This window comes from Malaclemys terrapin, chromosome 1 (genome assembly GCF_027887155.1).
Source record: "Malaclemys terrapin pileata isolate rMalTer1 chromosome 1, rMalTer1.hap1, whole genome shotgun sequence".
NCBI lineage: Eukaryota > Metazoa > Chordata > Testudines > Emydidae > Malaclemys > Malaclemys terrapin.
In genome coordinates, this window is record NC_071505.1 from 32836179 (window position 1) to 32856622 (window position 20444).

Below are 20444 nucleotides of genomic sequence, written 5' to 3' on the forward strand. Positions count from 1 at the left end.
TTTTGAATGCAGGGTTTTTTGTGCATAATTCTACATTTGTAAGTTCAACTTTCATGATAGAGATTGCACTACATCCTCTGCATACCAGACACCGAGGGCAACACAACCCAGTCGACTACACAAGCAAAATGTACGACAAAAAATGAAATGTAAATTTCATATTTTAGTCATACACACCATAGAATCATAGAATCAAAGTAGGGTTAGAAGGGATCACAAGCCCCCTGCCAAGATGCAGGATTTGTTGTGTCTAAACCATCTGTGACATTGCACTCTATATGGTTTTATGAAAATATGCTAATGAGTGTGACTATAACGTAACTGGAATATGCTTCATGCAAAAGGTCTCTTGTAAGGTATCATTACGAAGCTTATAATCTACTGAGTGTGTTCATCCTATTCATATGAATGTATCATTCTTGTATCTGAAACTATAAATATGAAATATAACTCAGGGCCTATTGTAATTATGCAAAGTGTGGGCAATTAATGGTGGTTTGGGATCTTGATGGCTCCCATTAACCAGGACAATTGTCTGTAGATGGCTCTGTTTTACTTGTAAGTCTTCCTGTGTACCTGTGTGCTGGCAAGTGAGTAATGAAGTCTTACAGTGGCATGTGATCATGTCACCTGAACTGGAATCCATCTTTAACCTGGTGCTTTTCCATTTAAAAGGGCAGGGTGGGGACCCAGAGAGACAAAAGATTCCTGCCTTGTGCCAAAGCTATATAAGGGGGTGGAACAAAACATAAGGGGCTGCAATGATGAGAAATCCCCTAGCTACCACCTGAGCTGGAACAAGGGCTGTACCAGGGGAAAGGATTGTGCCCAGACTAGGAAGGCATCCAGTCTGTAAAAGAAACTTACTTAAACATCTCTGAGGGTGATATTTTATCTGTATTCAGTTTTATTACTGTATTAGGCTTAGACTTGCGTGTTTTATTTTATTTTACTTGATAATTCACTTTGTTCTGTCTGTTACTACTTGGAACCACTTACATTCTACTTTCTGTATCTAATAAAATCACTTTTTACTTATTAATTAACCCAGAGTATGTATTAATACCTGGCCGGAGGGGAGGCAGGCAAACAGCTGTGCATATCTCTCTATCAGTGTTATAGAGAGTGAACAATTTATGAGTTTACCTTGTACAGTAACTTCTCACTTAACGTTGTAGTTATGTTCCTGAAAAATGCGACTTTAAGCGAAATGATGTTAAGCCAATCAAATTTACCCATAAGAATTAATGTAAATAGGGGAGGTTAGGTTCCAGGGAAATTTTTTTCACCAGACAAAAATCTACATATTATATAGATATACACACAGTATATGTTTTAAACAAACAATTTAATACTGTTCACAGCTATGATGATTGTGAAGCTTGGTTGAGGTGGTGAAGTTAGAGGGTGGAAGAGAGTGGGATATTTCCCAGGGAATGCCTTGCTGCTTCGGCAGCACTTCGGTGGTGGGTCCTTCATTCACTCTGAGTCTTCGGTGGCATGGAAGGAACCGCCGCCGAAATGCCATTGAAGACCCGGAGCAAGTGAAGGACCCGCCGCCGAAGTGCCGCCGAAGACCCGGAGCGCCACCAGGTGAGTAAAAATTTAAAAAGGCGCCTATGTTAGACACTCTTCTTTAGGGTGCTGGGCCCTCTTAGGTGCGGGGCCCTCTTAGGCGCAGGGCCCGATTCGGGAGAATCTGGGGAATCATCCTAAAGCCGGCCCTGAGTGAGTCTGGCTCAAACCAGGCAGGGTACTGAAGTCCCAAGCTGCCAGGGCAGGAAAGCAGGGGCAGAAGTAGTCTTGACACATCAGTTGGCAGTTCCCAAGGGGGGTTCTGTGATCCAACCTGTCACACCATCCAAGACAGAGGGCCATCCAGCCTCTTTTTGAAAACCTCCAATGAAGAGATTCCATGACTTCCTTAGATAGTTTGTGCATTGTCCTACTGTTTCTACAGTTAGGAAGTTTTTCCTGAGATTTAATCAAATGCAGTTTGAACCCATTGCCTCTTGTCCTGCCCTCAGTGGCAAGATAGAACAACTTTTCTCCATCTTTTTTATTTCAAGTATTTGAAGACCAATATCTTGTCCCTTTTTAATCTCCTCTTTTTCAAACTAAACCTACCCAGTTCCTTCAGCCTTTGCTTATATGGCTTGCATTTCATCCTGTGATCATCTTTGTCGCTCACCTCTGGATCCTTTCCAGTTTCTCTACAACTTTTCTATACAGCGGTGACCAAAACTGGACTCCAAACTCCAGCTGAGGCCTAACGAGCGCCGAGTAGGGTGGTACTATCACTACTCCCATGACTTGCATACTATGGAAGGTGATAGTACTGCTCTACCTGTCACTGGTTAGACAGTAATTTACTGATTATCAGAGTTTTTCAGTACAAAATCCATTTTAAAAATGTCTTTTCACTATGTGAATCACCTGCAACCACATCATCCCCACATACACATCACCAGGAGGGATTGAAACCCTTTACCTGAACATTCCTATCTTAGACCTTTATTACCTGAGCTACAGGATTAATTGGTAGCTGAGCTCTGTAAGAAATAGTTTGCCCATCCAATTAAAAGTTATGCGCGATCAAAAAAATTTCCCGTCCCAAAAATCTCTCACTTTTGTGAACCAAAAATCCAAAACACATTTTCAGTTCAGGTGACTTAAAAGATTTCTCTCTCTCTTTTCTGAGAGAAAGAGAAAAAAATTCTAAATTAATCAGAAACATTAATTTTCATTCTGAAAATGTCAAAACCATTTTGACAATTTAAAAAAATCAATGTTTTGAATCAACACCAACCCTTTCTCACAGTTTTGTTTTCAATGAATCTGCATTTTCTGACCAAAAAAGCCCCCAAACCCCAAGTCCAAAAATTCCTGACCTACTCTGATTGCTAGCCCCTTTGTAGACCAATTACTGCAGAAAGACTAGCCATACTTTCCCAGTGGCCTACACACACACCTACTTGTCAGCAGCAGAATTTTGGTGAGCAGGAATTCTAGATTCTACCCCTGGCTCTGGGAGAGGACTGTGGTTTGTAATGGGTAGAGATAGGATAACGCAAACTACTTTAGTTACCTTGACAGGCAGTGTTGTGCAGTGCAAACTATAAGTGCCTAGGCAGCATAGAGGCTTGGGTTCTAAGGCAGCAGTGGCCTTGCATGATATCTCTACCAACTTATTTTAAAAATGGGCTGAGCATTCAGCAGCTATTGCCTAAACGTCTTATATGTTGGGGTTCATGGCCTGAGTGAATTACATGGGAATTTAAACAGTGCTCAGAGGTGAAATTTTAAATTCTGGTCTCCTCTTTCTCCTCATAGGAAACTTTTCTCTAGGCTGCAGGCATATTTTGTGTGGGAGTCTCTGTCTCTTTTTGGCATGCCTGGAAGCGAATGACAGATTTGTTGTTCAAATTAAAATGTGGCGGGTTCAGCTTGGGCACATACATGCCATTGTGGCTAAATGTTATAAAATCCTCTATAGATAAAGGCTACCAACATATAGCTGAACTTGTAGGAATCAGCACATGAGGAGCAATAATGTGGCCAAAGGACTGGTCCCAGAGTGTTTTAGAATTTTTGCAAAAGAGAACAAAGAAAAGTGAGGCAATCAAATGAAAACCTGCCAGAATCGGAACTGTTTTAATTATTTTTATTTTTTCTGTATCAATTTATTTTTCACCAGACCAGCATGAAAAATTCAAATTACACTCAAAGTTTATATTCTGTTTTGCTAGTTCAAGGAGATTTTTACAAAATGATAGTTTACAGATCCTGTTACACTGAACTCCTGCAACTCAACCTTTATTTCTGCTGCACCATAATGGGTAAAATGTAGAGAAATGCATTATCATCCCGAATTACTACATATCATTCTCAATAGTACACTATAATGCATTGCGTAGTTCTGTAAATTTAATGTTCCCATAAAAAATTCAGTACTTGCAGAAACCAACTACTGTTCCAGCTGACAATTTAAACTTACGTCCTTTTATCTTTGCTCTATGCCATTATTCAGTTTAGCTCCCCATGTGTCCTTCTTATTTTACACCTACACTGTGCAAACTTTATTTAGGTTGGTCAGTACTTACTGACAAGAGTAGCCCCATTTGACTGATCCAAGTAGAGCCACTGATTTTAATTGGCCCACTCATGTAGTTAAGTGCTCACCAACATACATTCTAGTCTGTATGTGAGGTTACGTTGATTTTAAGATTTCAGCATTTTGTAAAATGGTCTATTTATATTGCTTTAATTGATGTTACGTATTGGTGCATTTCAGCTGTGTACCACTCAGCATCTTATGGGTGCTTTATTATTAATAACAATTATGCTAATACAGAGTGCTCTGGTGTGTGTTCAAGGATCCATATTCTGCATGCTCTGAACAACAAATGGTGGCCAGGCTGGAGTCTCCTCATGAACAAGATTTGAGCAAATGGTGAAAAATGCTGCTTTCTGGAAATAAATTCTAAGCAGGTGGACAAGGCAGCAGGAGGCCATATTGTGGAGAAATGGGTAATTTAGAGCAAGCCAGACTCGGGGAAAAATCTCTCATTACATATTGGTCATTTCCACCTGCCTAAGTAATGACAAACAGTTAGAGTTTAAGTTCTAAGAACATGCAAGGAAAAACTTTCCACTGAAACAAAGAGGCTATTTTTTATAGGTCAAATTTTATAGGTCAGTTGTAGCAAATAATGAACTGCCATATACCTATAATATGTCTATTTTCATATTAAAAATAATGCATGGATTGCCAGATCTTGTATTTTGCCTCAAATGTAAATATTTACATATTGATACAGTAGCCTGCCATAGCCAGTTGGCAATCCTGTTCCTCCTTGCTCTGGCCCACATCCTGAGTCCCAGTTTCTTAGTGGCAGCTTGTCCCCAGCCAGGCATATGCCTCAAAGCTGGGGGAGGGAGGTAATGATAAACCTGACTGCCACTGTCAGTGTGCAGATTGCAATTCAAGCCTTTGCTAATCTGCAAATTCACTGTAGGAGTTGCATGCTGACTGGCACACACCTCTGCAGAGAAGATAAAATGTTAGCCTCCTGAATGCCAGCATCTTAGATTAGATTTAACTATGAACTATTTACATTTTGAGTTACACTTTATCATTAGTCAATTAAGCAGGCAGAGACAGATTAGTACCCTCTATTTGTGTCAATTTATCAGCACAAGCACAGCCATCTTGTTTGTCAGCTGCTAGATGGTTTATTCCATGGCTCACCTGAGACATCTGCTTTGCCAGTTAATCAGTCAGTCATTTTGCATTAGTTCTTAAGCACCACTACGTATTTTCAACTTTGGTTAATCCAGGTTGTTTGCTCAAAGATTTTTCTAGGCACAGACCCTAGAGTTCTCTTGGAGATTCATCCTACAGCTAATTAAGGAGCAGCTTTTATGATTCACTTTACCACAGCTGAGACATTATCAGCTCTGCAGCAATGCAAATCTTCTGGGGAGAAGTGATGGCAGTAGGGACCAAATTGCACTGTCTCAGCTAAAGGAATGATTTAGTTACTAGTGTGGAAGATAAATAAGATGGACTGAATACACCCAGGGATTGGAATAAAGTGTTTGTTTTTGCTTTAAGGCAGGATATTAATCACCCAAAGTTTTAAAAAGAAAAATATTTCCACTACATTTCTATATAGTTTGGTTTTAAAATATTCTCTTGCATTTCTAAATCTGTCCTATAGCCTGGATTGAGAGACTTCTAAATGTAATTTGATATTTTACTTTCTGAACAATCCTGTGGCACATTCTAACCCCACATTGTTCCTATCCCATCTCTCCCAAGCTCCCACCACACAGCTCCATCTTCCGGGAAGGTCTCAGCCATGAAAGAACTACATGACTGAGGCAACAAAACTAGCCTGTACAGTGGGCCCACATCCCCTGCATTCTACAGAGCGAAGGGGAGGTCGCTCAGTGTTCATCCACAAAAGGAGGCAGAGCCAAAGCCAGGAAAGGGGGCAGGTCCATCAGTCATAGCCCCACAGGGAGGTGGACCTTAGGACAGGCTGGATTCCTGAAGCAACTGCTTACCCTGCAGTAGATGAGAGGATCCATGCTGTCCCAGACCCCAGCAGAGCTCCTTTATCAAGGTTATTTATTCAGTGTTTGCACAAGGCAGAGAATTGTCACAGTGATAATAGTTATTGACTACTGTACCAGTTCTCACCTTTCAGCTAAATTTGTCAAATATGCAGTTCCTAATGGGCCCAGTTCCACAATCCTTGCTGACACAAGACTCACTGCAAAGTCAATGGCATTATGCTAAGGTGTGGGGGCTAGTTCTAGTCAGAGGAAAATGTGCCACTGGCTGAATCACAAACACCACTTTTCCAGTATCCTGAATTTTACTTCTTAGTCTCCCATCCAAGTGCACAAGTAGTGCATCTACTTACATTAGGAAATATGATATGACCAGAGCCCATTTGTGGTTCACTGAGTATTGCTGAAAGAAATTATGCATCCGAAGAAGTGGGCTGTAGTCCACGAAAGCTTATGCTCTAATAAATTTGTTAGTCTCTAAGGTGCCATAAGTACTCCTGTTCTTTTTGCGGATACAGACTAACACGGCTGCTACTCTGAAACCTATGAGAAGATAGTGTTCAGCAGAAAAATACAGAGATATAGAAGTTGAAGTAAAACTCTTTGGCTATTCAATCCATTCATCAAATAACATAGAGCTCCCATTTCAAGGCAGGTGAAACAATTATAATTACTGAACAAGATAAGATAATCTATAGCAAAATCATTTTATTAAATGTAAAGTTGCAATAAATAAAATTAATGCAGATTCATTGGCTCTCATCAATAAACTTGCCAAACTTTTTATAATGAAACCTTTACTCTTTTGCCTTTCATAGATCACTAACAGATCTTGACTATGTTGGGGGGGGGGAGGGTGGTCTGTAGTGCTTGGCATCAAGTATCTTACTCCTTTCTAAGTATTTGAATCCTTTGCCAGTGCTAGGGATTACTTGATATGTTTAACCCACCTGATCCCATATCTACAGTGGATGGGGATATGACTACCAGTTTGATAGACATGACCCATACGCACTTAGGGTTCAATCCTGAAAATAGCTAGTTCTTGCCATTATGCACAGTCCTACTGAATTCCTTAGACTTTGGGGAGAGACCTCAATATTGATGCAAATATTATATTAATTAACATTATTATAACTTAGTTTAATATTATATAATTGCAGATCTTTAGGCCTTAATTGAATATTAAGATATAGCTACAAATATGTTATATTTTCACACATTCTGGGTATAATAATACATATTATGTTTAGCTAGTTATGTTATAAAATGTTCAAGATAATCAAAGAAATTCCAGGAGGTTCCTGTTTCTGTCTCCCAAGGACAAGCAAATATCAGGAAAATAACCTCCTTAGCCAATAAACCAGGGATCGGTAACCTTTGGCATGCGGCCTGTCAGGGAAATCCGCTGGCGGGCTTAGACAGTTTGCTTATCTGCAGCGTCCACAGGTTCGGCCGATCGCAATTCCCACTGGTCGCGGTTCACCATTCCAGGCCAATGGGGGCTATGTTTAAAAGATATATTGGTTATTAAAATTTGTGCTTTGTGCAAAATATTTAAAAGAAGTGCAATTGTTATAACAAACAGATTGTAACTTTAAGGATCTTGAGGCAAAATAAAACAAATCATGTAAAATATTAATGTTTTAGGTAAAGATTTGATAGTGAAAAGGAATATAGAAATGTGTTATCAAAGTAATACATCTAGGTGACAAATGGGGCCTCCACTCACTCCCCCACCCTTTTGCACCTCAGTTTGTGTCTTTAAAATACTTGGAAGAACATGTGTAGTTGGAAATGTTTTTAAAACCTTTTGTTTATTTCTTAAAGGCTGAAATGGCAAACAGCTTTGTGAAATGTGTACTTGCATATGTGTTAACCAAACACAAAGCTCTTAATATCATTGCTATGTAAATGGTAAAATGCTTTCTAAGGCAGTGAAAAGATGACAGCAACCAACTTTGAATTTAAACAAGTGTAAAAGAGGTGTGTTTTCCTAATTTCCTAATAGAACTCTGGAGTGGGCACCGCCTCACACACATTCCTTATACTACTCTGCTTAAACAGCAAGAATTCCACACCTCATTCTAGCTTATGCTCTAATAAATTCGTTAGTCTCTAAGGTGCCACAAGTACTCCTGTTCTTTTTGCGGATACAGACTAACACAGCTGCTACTTTGAAACACCTCATTCTGTCTTTCTCTACAAGCAAGCGATAAACAGCTAAGAAGAACAGAGAAGACTCAAGAAGAAACCAACATGAGGAAAACCTCCCCAAGACTTCATGGATTCATGAGAAAAAGTTAACTAAGACACTGCTAAAGGATTAGATTTGAAACTCTTGTAATGATTTCATTGGGGCATGGAAATACTGTTGTAATTTAAGATTAATAGTTTCTCCTGTTAATCACCAAATGGTCACACTATGTATTTCTGCAGAGGAGACAAGAGCTACACCTTAGTAAAAGAGAAATAGTGGGACTTCATTGGATTTCAGATTCTAAAGATTCCTAATTGGCCTGTCTCAAAACAGCTCCTTAAATGGCTTCTTCTGAGTAACTGATTTAAATATTTTCTTTGATTTCATAGGATTTAGTTATGATTGCTTATTTTGTCCTATTTTAACAGTTTAGGTTACAAAAGACATATGAAATGGGATCTACCTGCCCTTAAGCAAAATTCTTTTGCCCATTTATAAACATTCTTAGGCTACGGCTACACTACAGAGCTTACAGCTGCACCGATGCAGTAGTGCTTCTGTAGCGCTGCTAGTGCAGATACTCTAAGCCAATGGCGCTCTAAGCCGACAGCAAGCAGCGGTAGCCATGTTGGCAGGAGAATGTCTCCCGCCGACATAGCGCTGTCCACAGCAGCACTTGGGTCGGCATAATTTACGTCACTCAGGGGAGTGGCTTATTCACACCCAAGTGACCTATCTTACCCCAATGTAAGCTATAATGTGTACATAGCCTTAATTATCTAAGAATAGACTAAGACTGGCTTCACAATAATTTTGGGAAATAAGACCTTGGTCTCAATTTACCAAGAGAAAAATGCCCCACTAAAAGCAGGTTCACTATCAAGGGTATAATATCTATTAAAAGCTCTCTACAGAGAGACATACGGAAGAAAGAATAACAGAAGTAACCAGTTTATCATTTGTGTTCTGTCATTTGTGTTGTTTTGCTTAACGTTTTCTTTTCCTTTAATCCTAAAATGGCCCTGGTTAATAACTATGATTATTTTGCTTGGTCTCAATTATGGTGCGTAAACGAACCCTTTAACTAAAAGTGGGAGTCACGCACCTGTGCTAACAGTAAGAGAACCAATTAGTAAGAGCTGGCCTACCATTTCTGGTTTCTTTAAACTAAATATTTTAGCAATTTCTAAAATAAAATGACTTGGATTTAATATTGATGTGTAGGACTGTTAAATATCAATTGTTTACAACAATCTGAGATGTTGCATTCCTGTGCTTTGCAATCTATTAAAATTGCTTTTAAGAAATCAGACTTCATATGCAAATATGACATACTTAGACTAATTTACTACTGCTCTGTTCAGAGAATAAACTATTTCATTTCCGTTTCAAGTGGCTTATCTCAGCCTACATTATATCATGTCTCATATTTAGATGGTACAAGAGCACTGATGCTTTGTAAAACTTACTTTTCCTCCTAAACCCTACTTTAATTCAAGATTTTTTGTTTGGTTTTGTGTTTTACTTTTCATCACTTGAGCAACAGATTTTTCAATTTATTCTTTATTTCAAAATCATGATCTCTGTGGACATATTTATCAGTTTCTTGAGAGCATTCTCCAGCTGTGGTTACTCATGTTTTACCTTAGGATTCTTAAAAGCATTTGACTCTCCTGAGTTGTATCTGCAAGACGTATTTTGAACAGAGAGATGAAAAATGTTTGTAGCTATGGAAAGGCAAAAAGCAACTTTGGAAACATATAATTGTTCCACAGTGCTTACGCCATAATACACATTTAATTTCTCAACCATTAAATTCTTGAAGGGTGGCTGGAGGAATCTTGTTTTTTCTTTTCTTTTCTTTTTTATTAAACTGTATATAGAAAATTGGGTTTGGGGTCCAAGTCTAGGTTTTTTTTTAAATAAGACCAGCTGTCCAAATATTTTATTATTTTTATATCTGGCTGGGTAAAGGGAAGGCTGACTATAAAGGAGCATTTTGCCAAAGTCCAACAATAACAAGTGAATTCAAAGAGCTTTTGAAAGTCTTATTTCACTCCTAAGAGCATTTTTCAAGCTTGGCTTTTTAATATTAAACATAGCTTGTGACTTTTTTTTAAGATGTCTTATTATAAAGGCAGTTGAGCCATTTCTGTTCAAGTCATGCCAAGTATGTTGCAAAGATTTGGGATTTGCACATCATACTGGGTCAGAACCTCAGTTTCTTTAAGATGGCTTGTGCCACACTCATCACTTTCATGTTCCTCCTAACTCTAAATCTCTGCAATTTCTAATACTGGGATGAGCTATGAAACATAGATTTACTGCACATTTTTACATGGGTATAAGCTCTACAAACACTTTCAATCTCAGCCTTTTCTCTCTTTAGTTCAGAGGAGGAATGGAAGAAGGAGTTTGTGTCACTTAAATTTCTAGATGTCATTATGTTTCTCATATTGTGAGTAGCCAATCTAGAGATGAGTAGGAGAGAGAAAGATAAAAGTATACAGCATATTGAATAGTATAGGGAACGCAGATCAGGTGCTTCAGTTCTCCTGTCTCATAATGGAAGAACCAGGGGACATTCAATGAAACTAAAAGGCAGCAAATTAAAAACTGACCAAAGCAAATACTTTTCCACACAATGGGTAATTAGATTGTGGAACTCATTACCACAGAATGTCATGGAGAACAAAGATATACAACCTCATGGTCCAGGATTTAAGCCAATCTCTCCGTGTTAGGGGTTAGGATGTGATTTGCGTTTGGGAAAGCCTATCCTAAATCTGACGAATTGAGGGCCCCACATTTCTCCTCATCAGTCTCTTGCACTTTCCTCTAAGGCATCTAGTGCTGGCCACTGCTGGAGACACAACGGTAGATGAAGCATGGTCCTGAGAGTTGATGATTAACTGCTTGTAGCCTGCTGAAGCTTAAGCCCAGATCTGACCAGGAGGGTCCCATTCAGGGGCGGCTCTAGCTTTTTTGCTGCCCCAAGCATAGCAGGCAGGCTTCCTTCGACTGCTTGCCTGCAGGAGGTCCCTGGTCTTGCGGATTCAGCGGCATGCCTGCGGGAGGTCCAGCTGGTAATGTGGATTCGGCGGCATGCCTGTGGAAGGTCTGACGGTCCCGCGGCTTCGGCATACCCGCCGCCGAATCCGCAGGACCGGCGGACCTCCCGCAGGCATGCCGCCAAAGGCTGCCTGACTGCCACCTTCACGGCAACCGGCAGGCCGCCCCTCACGGCTTGCCGCCCCAGGCACGTGCTTGAAGCGCTAGTGCCTGGAGCCGCCGCTGGTCCCATTGCCCGGGCTCACTGTTTATTTGCAGAAATAGCAAAAACGTTAGGATAAAGAGATTTGTCTTGTAAAGATGGAAGCATTTCAGCACATCAGAGTGCTGACTTTTAGGGACTTTTCCTAACAATTGGAGTGCCCAACCTACATACACTCTTTGTATTTGTTAAGGGGGTGTTGTTCAAATGTGTAACTTTGCAACTTTCTATCTCTCCCCTGTTTTGGAGACCTCAAAAGTATGTTCCTTCACTAGCCTACATCTGGTTCGCCTCTTGTTGATGTATTTAATGGAGTAGAGGAAGGAGGAGGAGGAGGAGAGGACATTCTGCCACAGGTGGTGATTTGTATGATGAGTACTCAGACTCTCATCTAGCACTGACAACATTGCTGGTGTTTCTTTGATTGTCATCCCAGTGACACTGACCTAAACAGCAGCAGAGCACAGATATTATGCCCTATTAACTTAGCTTTGCTTGGTGAGCTTTTATCTGTCCATAGATCTAATGAATCTATCACTGGGCACCACTCTGGTGCCTAGTTAATACAGACTATTGACGGTGGTCAATAACTCCATTTTATTTTATTTTTGGCAAGGAGGTGGAGGTTCCTTTTCTCCCCAACTCTACCCACTTTTTTATTGAACTTGAATATGAGACTGGTCTTTGTTACATATAGTTCTAGTATCCTCGGGCAGTGTATTAGAAAGATGAGGCTTCACTAGATATTGAATATAAATGAGAAAGAATATGTGTGAAAAATTGAAATGCTAAGGTTCCTGAGGTAGCTTATGGTGCTATAACATATTCAAATTAAATATGGTATGTGTGTAAGGGGTCTGGATAGAGTTTTAATGAATATTTAGATGCATTCACAGTAAACCATTAGACACCATGCTGGCAGGGGTTGCAAAACAGCTGTGACAGATTTCTCTGGTGGAGGAATAGTGTAGGGCTGCTTGCACCAGGGCTGTTCCCATTGACAGGCCCCGGCATAGAGGTAGGATGCAGGGCAGGACTGAGGTAAGATTGGATGGGGTTGAAGCAGGGAGGGAGTGTGCCCACAGTGCCTAGGGACACAGGGATTCAGGGATGCAGTGCAGCCCCATAGGTGAATGTGGAGTGGATGTGCTAAATAAAAGGAACCCTGAAGGGCTGCTCTAACCTATGCCAGGGGCCATTTTGGCCCCTATAGCAGGCCCAGAATCTGGACAGCACAACGATAACTTAAAGCTACTTTTGCCCTTCCTCCCACTGGAGTATGTCTTCTGTGCTATGGTTCTCCAGAGAAACACATCATGAAATCACCCCTTTAACTTATATTACAGACAAAAACTCTATTGAACGGCCATAAGCATTAAAAGGCCATAAACCATTTGTTCCTGTTAGGAAAAGTCCTCAAAAAGCAGCACAATCTGATGTGCTGGACTTTCTTCATTTTCATGAGACAAATCGTGCACACAAACTTTATGACATTAATATCTGTGTCTCAGTTTCCCATCTTTAAAATGGGAATAATAATAATTCACTTTCCCTAGCAGGGTGTTGTGAAGATAAACTCATTAATGTCTGTGAAGCATACAGATTCTGCAGTGATGAATACCATAAAAAACCCATGAGGAAATTAATAATTCTGGATTCAGAGCATAAGATAAGGCAGGGGAGGGACACATATTGAATGACAAGGATAAATCAAAATATTGCATAGCTGCTCATTAAGCGCGTATAGTCCATCCTGTATACTGAATGAGGCAAGGGGTCCCGTGGAAATAAAAGTATGTGGTCTTGTAATTAAAGACAATGCATCCACACAAGAAGGATGAATTAATTTCCACAGACATTACTTCTGGCATCTCCTAACTTCTGAGTGCTTGGTTTTGATTTTGAAGCCTTACAACTATTTTAATGTAGTGTTTTGTGTGTAACTTACTAGGTTTTCAAAAGAGAAAACTGAAAAAAATGGAAATTTCTTGTTGTGGATTCATACTGCAGGGTTCATCAGCAGGGAAAAAAACCAGTTAGAACGCTTAGATCCACAATGTAAACCTTTGTCACTTGAGCTAACAGAGTAATTTGACAACAGCAGGAGATTGTTATGCACTATGTAGCCCAGCCCCTAGAGAGAAATGAACCACACATTTTGCCAGTTGTGCTTTACAGATATTTGCTAGTGCAGAGAAGTGTTGAGCCTCGGGAATCCTGGGTTCTAGTTCAGTTACTATAGGGGAGTGTACTTTAGTGGTTAAATACCCTTCTGCTAATGTGTCCCTCCCCCCCCCCCCCCACACACACACACACCAACCTATTTTGTCCATGGCACTCCAGCCTATCCTAGTCCCTGTCTCTTTCCCCACCTCCATCCCAGAGCACTGGTCTCTTATGCCAGTCGCTGCACCCCACTACTTGTCTCTATTTCATGAAAAGACCTCATACCTCTAAAACTAAACTGACTCTTTTAACTGACTCTGTTATTATTGTTTGTTTGTTTGTTTGTTTGTTTACAGAGATGCTGCAACTGCAGTTAGCTTTCCAGCCACATATGTCAGATTGGGTTCCTGGTGCCTTCTCGAAACTCCCTTCTGTGCTCTTCCCTCCAACTTCCATTCTACAATCCCAGACTCAGATCCTCACCCCTCTGCATTCCAGTCAGGCTGGTTCCTCTTTCTCCTCCTGACTGCTCGGACAGTAACAGGGAAAGAATTGAGACTATAGGAGAGTCTCCTTGATCTCAGCTCCATCTAAGCACCACAGCAGTATCTGGCCACTGGGAAGAGCAATTTTAGGGAAAGTCGTGCTCAGCCTCTGAATGCTCAGTACAGATAGACTCTTCTGGGAATTTAGCTGCCAAATTCTTAACAAGTCTCTACTGAACAGGCACAAACTAAGATTTTTCAGAGGTTCAAAGCTTCACCAAATGTTGGCAGATTTTCACAAGGATGACAAAAGACACATCACTGAAACCAGGGTGACTATCCTGCCAAATTTGAAGTCCCTGTTCCAAAGCATGGAGGAACTAGTGCTTCTCAACAAAATAGTTTTTTAAGAATTTTTTAACATGGTGAAAACAACCAATTTTTCCTTAACTTCACTCTGAACAATGGTCAAACAGTTTTGGACAACATTTTCCAAAATAATTCAGCCTGAGGCAGACAACAAACAGAAAATTTCAGTTTAAATGGTTACAGTTTAGAAAAGTTAAAAGCAACTGAACATGGGGTCTTATAATGAAAAGTGTCAGGCAACTTTAACTATAGGCATTACTACCTGCATTGTCTGTAATATTTACATCATATGCACATTTGATTATTCTGCTGTATACTGACAAATATGAATTGAAATCAGTGGAATATGAGGACACAATCTGCAGCACACGAGGTATGTATTCTATTTACACGTTCAATACATTTGGTAGCAGTGAAGTGGTTATAACTTAAAAGATATATACCTCTGCAGTCAGTGCAGTGCAACATAAACAAAATTAGTTGCAGAGTCCAATACTCAGAGTCTACACTCAGTATTATAACACTTTTAAACAATAACAGCATCCATGGCAGTATCTCTCTTTTAAATTCAGAATTAACTTTAAGATTGTTTTATGGCAGTTGAATCAATATAGCAAGTTGTAAATGATGAATGAACATTACAAGAAAAAACCTTATCTAACTGACTAGAACCATACAGTCACTACTGTGCTGTTATTTAATCCATAGCTTATATAAATGTGTGCATAGCAAAGTGATAAGCAGCTTAGAGACAACCAGAACAGCATACCAGGCTCAGAATGAGTTTCAGACTGATGGTATTAACATATTTTTGGTGGTTTTCATGCATTTTTTAGAAAGGGTGAATAATTTTATGATCAATAACCAATTGCAATGTCATGAGCTCTTATGTCCTGCTTTGAGTTGATAGCTGCAGGGCTCAGAGTTCATCTCCATTACCAACATGTATTGTATCACACAACAGGACAGATGCATTATGCTGAGTTTTAACATTCCCCTAAAGCATCAGGCATAGGGCACTTTGAGAAGCAAAATGCTAGATCTGATAGACCATTGGTCTAATCAGATATGGCAAATCCTATGTTTCTCACACATTCTTTGGTCTCTAAGCAGCAAGCTAACTTCTGCTTAGGAGCATGGGAATTGGTGGACCAGAATTCACCATGTAGTCTAGTATCCAGCAATGACTGGTACCAAATTCTTCAGAGGGAGCTGCAAGAAACCCCATAGTGGGCAGCTTTGGAATAACCTGCCCAAGGGAGAATTTTATTCTTAACCCCTTACATTTGTGATTGAATTATGACCTGAAGAATAGTGGTTACAGATTTAAACTAGAGTAAATGGTGGATTCTCTGTAACTTGAAGTCTTTAAACCATGATTTGAGGACTTCAGTAACTCAGCCAGAGGTTAGGGGTCTATTACAGGAGTGGGTGGGTGAGGTTCTGTGGCCTGCAATGTGCAGGAGATCAGACTAGATCAGGGATCGGCAACCTTTGGCATGCAGCTCATCAGGGAAATCAGCTGGTGGGCCAGGACAGTTTATTTACCTGCAGCGTCCACAGGTTCGGCAGATAGCAGCTCCCACTCGCCGCAGTTCACTGTTCCAGGCCAATGTGGGCTGGGGGAAGCGGCATGGGCCGAAGGATGTGCTGGTCGCTGCTTCCCACAGCCCTCATTGGCCTGGAACGGTGAACAGCGGCCAGTGGAAGTTCTGATTGGCTGAACCAGTGGACACTGCGGGTAAACAAACTGTCCCAGCCTGCCAGCGGATTTCCCTGATGGGCTACATACCAAAGGTTGTCAATCCCTGGACTAGATGATCATGATGGTCCCTTCTGGCCTTAAAATCTATGATTCTATGAATAATGCACTTTCTAAAATAATAAAATAAATATCCTATGCAATATAATTGTTCATGTTTTCATTATCCACATAAATAAATGTTTAATCCATTTTTAATCCTGCAAAGCTCTCTTTCCTTCAATCAGGTGTAGTTGCATTGAGTTCCACAGATTTAAATTATGTGATGTGTAGCTAATCAATTTATATAATCATTTAATTGTTCCAGTACTTAACTACCCTAACAGTGAGGAAGTTTTTCCTAATGTCCAGCCTAAACCTCCCTTGCTGCAATTTAAGTCTGTTGCTTCTTGTCCTATCCTCAGAAGTTAACAAGAACAATTTTTCACTAATAGTAAGTAATAATTCATTCCTTTCCTCTCTCCCCACCAGGCCCCCAGAATGCTACATAGGCTCTGAGGGACACAAGCTACTTGTGCCAGATGCATGTATATAGCACTTGGCCTCCAGGCAAATTGTTGTCCTATCTGCACCTTGTGCAGTAACCAGGGTAAACCCTCCCTGATTAATTTGCTTCCATCGTTTGTCTTTTCCCACCATAGTTAAAGTAGGGGGTTACTCTGTGCCAGGGTACACTCTTGAATTAGGTTTTATCTTTACCTATTAGTTAGAAGTGAAGAGTTTTCTTTTTCTTCTATTTATGTTATTTGTTTAACAGATTGTTCTTTACTTTAGTCCACTAACTAAGCTGCCTACTTCCCATCAGTGCCAAACTCCTACACAGTCCAAATTCTCCTGTGATCATACTGTCAGTGCTTCACTCTGTCTGGGGATTTTCTTGTCTTGAGAATCTATGAGTGCTTTCAAATGAAAGAAATGTTTCCCATAAATAATCATTTCCCTGAGAATATGCATTATTATTCCATAGCATTATTCTTGGAGAGCCAGATCTCCAAGTCTATCTTGGTGAAAGACAAGAGGTGGGGGCAAGCAAAGGGGGCTTTAAGTTTCCGTTGTGGCCCAGTGGGACTGAATTGTACCAGCCCAGACCTCCAGTGCAAGTTAGAACAATCTGAATGGTGCTCTAACCTATGCCAGCTGCCTATGGCTCCAAAGGAGCCAGGCATTGCTAAGATATAGGGACACCCTGGGTATGCCCTGTTTTCTCACACATACCTCTTATGCCACGGGCAATGAGGGAATTGTGTACAAATAGCTGCATTGACTATATGCCACCCAGGGATTCCCCAAGGCATAGGGAAACTTCAAGGTACTGGTTCATATGGCTCTCAGGCTCATTTGCACCACTAGAATAGTGCCAAGCAGCCAAAATGGGGCAGAAGATTAGATCGGTCTGTTTATGGCTTTCTGTATTTTTAGTTAAACTGTACAGGTTTTAGGCTGATGTTTAAATGAATAATAAATGCTATGTCTCTCCATTGCTAACTGAGGGAGTTAATCTGAAGAAGAGATGGTTGGAACATTTTGAACTAAATGAAATTTCATCAAAATCAAAATGTTTCCCAGAAACGTTTGGATTTCACTGATGTTTTCATCAAGAAGGTTTTGGAGAGTCTCTCTGACACTCTACAGTCTGGTGGTTAGGGCACTGGCCTGGGATGCTCTACTTGATGCAGAGTAGGGACTTGAACCTGGGTCTCTCCTAGCCCAATACCCTAATCAACAGGCTAACCACACACTTTTCCCAAATCAAAAACCTCACCTTTAGATCCAAAAACAGACATTTCAACACAATTCCACTTTCACAAAACTGTGTGAAAGATCTTGGTTTTATTCCAATGCAGAAGGAAAACAAATGTCAAAGCCTCAAAATTTGCTGCAAAGCAGAGTTATTGTTCATGGGAGAGCCTGAATCTGAACCCTACCCATTGTATTTGCTGAGGGTGAGTGGCTTTGCTCGTATTAACCACCATCTTCATCTGAAGACTTTTCCATAAAAATTCAACGTGTTAACAATATACTTGGTCCCACAAGTGATTTTAACTTGAAATCTTCAATCGTTTTATAAACTGTACCATAGTCACAATAAAATAGTGTTATGACCCTAAGAACCGCTCCATGCCAACTGGGAAAAGGTTCACTGTTCTATAATAGCAACTCCTACCTGGCTGGCCAACTCATTACACCTCACACACTACTTTCTTAGGCCTGGTCTACACTACGAGTTTAGGTCAAATTTAGCAGCATTCGATCGATTTAACCCTGCACCCGTCCACACTACGAAGCCATTTTTGTCAACTTAGAGGGCTCTTAAAATTGATTTCTGTACTCCTCCCCGACGAGGGGATTAGCGCTGAAATCGACATCACCGGGTCGAATTTGGGGTAGTGTGGGTGCAATTTGACAGTATTGGCCTCCAGGAGCTATCCCAGAGTGCTCCATTGTGACCGCTCTGGACAGCACTTTGAACTCAGATGCACTAGCCAGGTACACAGGAAAAGCCCCGGGAACTTTTGAATTTCATTTCCTGTTTGGCCAGCGTGGCGAACTCAGCAGCACAGGTGACCATGCAGTCCCCCCTGAATGTTTCTATGCTCCCCCATCATCTCCGTTCCTGAGGTTATTGCAGATTAGAAGGCGAAAAAAACGCACTCATGATGACATGTTTTCCGAGCTCATGCAGTCCTCCCACACTGATAGGGCACAGCATAATGCATGGGGGCATTCAGTGGCAGAGGCCAGGAAAGAATTGCTGTGTTTGCTTAACAGCAAAAGTATCATGCCTCGCTAGTGATCCTACCCGAGCCAGGTCGCTGTCTCACATGCACTCTGCGCTGTGTCAGCCTTGGGCGGGGGCATGACTGCTTTGTGAGCAGGAAGGCCATAGATATAGACATTGCATTAAGTAGCTTCTGTAGCTAGAGAAAACATTCCTGTGCATTCGGCAAAGTCTGTGACAAAAAAAGAGAAGCCCCATAGTGTAATGGTGATCACGTTCACCTAACACGCAAAATGTCCCCGGTTGGAAACAGGTCACTGTTCCTTTTTATGACTCCCCTCCTGCATTTTTAGTCTTAGAACAGACCGCACTGTGAAATTTTACTTTGAATTATATCAGTTATGAGTTAAATAATATGGATGCTCTCTCTAAGTTATAGTCCCGGATTCCTTACCCTTTCAGGCTGCTCTGATAAATTAACGTTTTTGTTAGGGGCAGGGGGAAATTTTCATGAAGCCTTTTATAGGGACTAACTGCTATCTAGGACTCAGAAATAATCTTAACGTGGCCCATGGAGTGCAATCCTTCGTTCTGGATTTGTCATTCCACAAGTTGAACTGCTCCTTACTACTGCCCAGGCTTCATGAGCCATGGGAGCAAGGGGCAGGCTGGGGTAAGTGCGACCATGTGGTAATGCTGGCTAGGAGATCAGCCTGAGACAGAAGCCTCCAGCTCGCATGATATTCCAGGAAGGACTGAATCTCCATGAGATGAAACTTAAAGAAGAGAATGACCTGGAGTCACTCCCATTCGGTGCTCTAAAAGGAGGATAGCCATGTCTGTCCAGGCACCCCTGATCAACCTCACCAAGGTCTGCCAGCTGAGCAGGGCTGAGTGGGACCCCGGCTGGCAGGAGCCGGCAGACGGAGCCCCAGAGCAGCAGCGGGCTGAGTGGCTCAGCTCGCTGCCAGTCTGGGGCTCTGTCCACCGGCCCCGCTCAGCCCACTGTCTGCCTGGGGTTCCGATCATCCAGGCAGGCAGCAGGCTGAGCGGGTCTGGTGGATGGGACCCCGGAAAAAAGGCGCAAAACGATTGTCTGCCGTTGCTTTTATGGGAGGAGGGAGGAAGGGAGACCTGACGACATGTACCCAAAACAACCATTGGGAGCTTAACCCAGAATTCCAATGGGCAGGGGAGACTGCGGGAACTGTGGGATAGCTACCCACAGTGCACCGCTCTGTAAGTCGATGCTAGCCACGGTAGTGAAGACGCACTCCACCAACTTAATGCGCTAAGTGTGGACATACGCAATAGACTGTATAAAATCAAATTCTAAAAAATCGACTGCTATAAAATCAATCTAATTTCGTAGTGTAGACATACCCTTA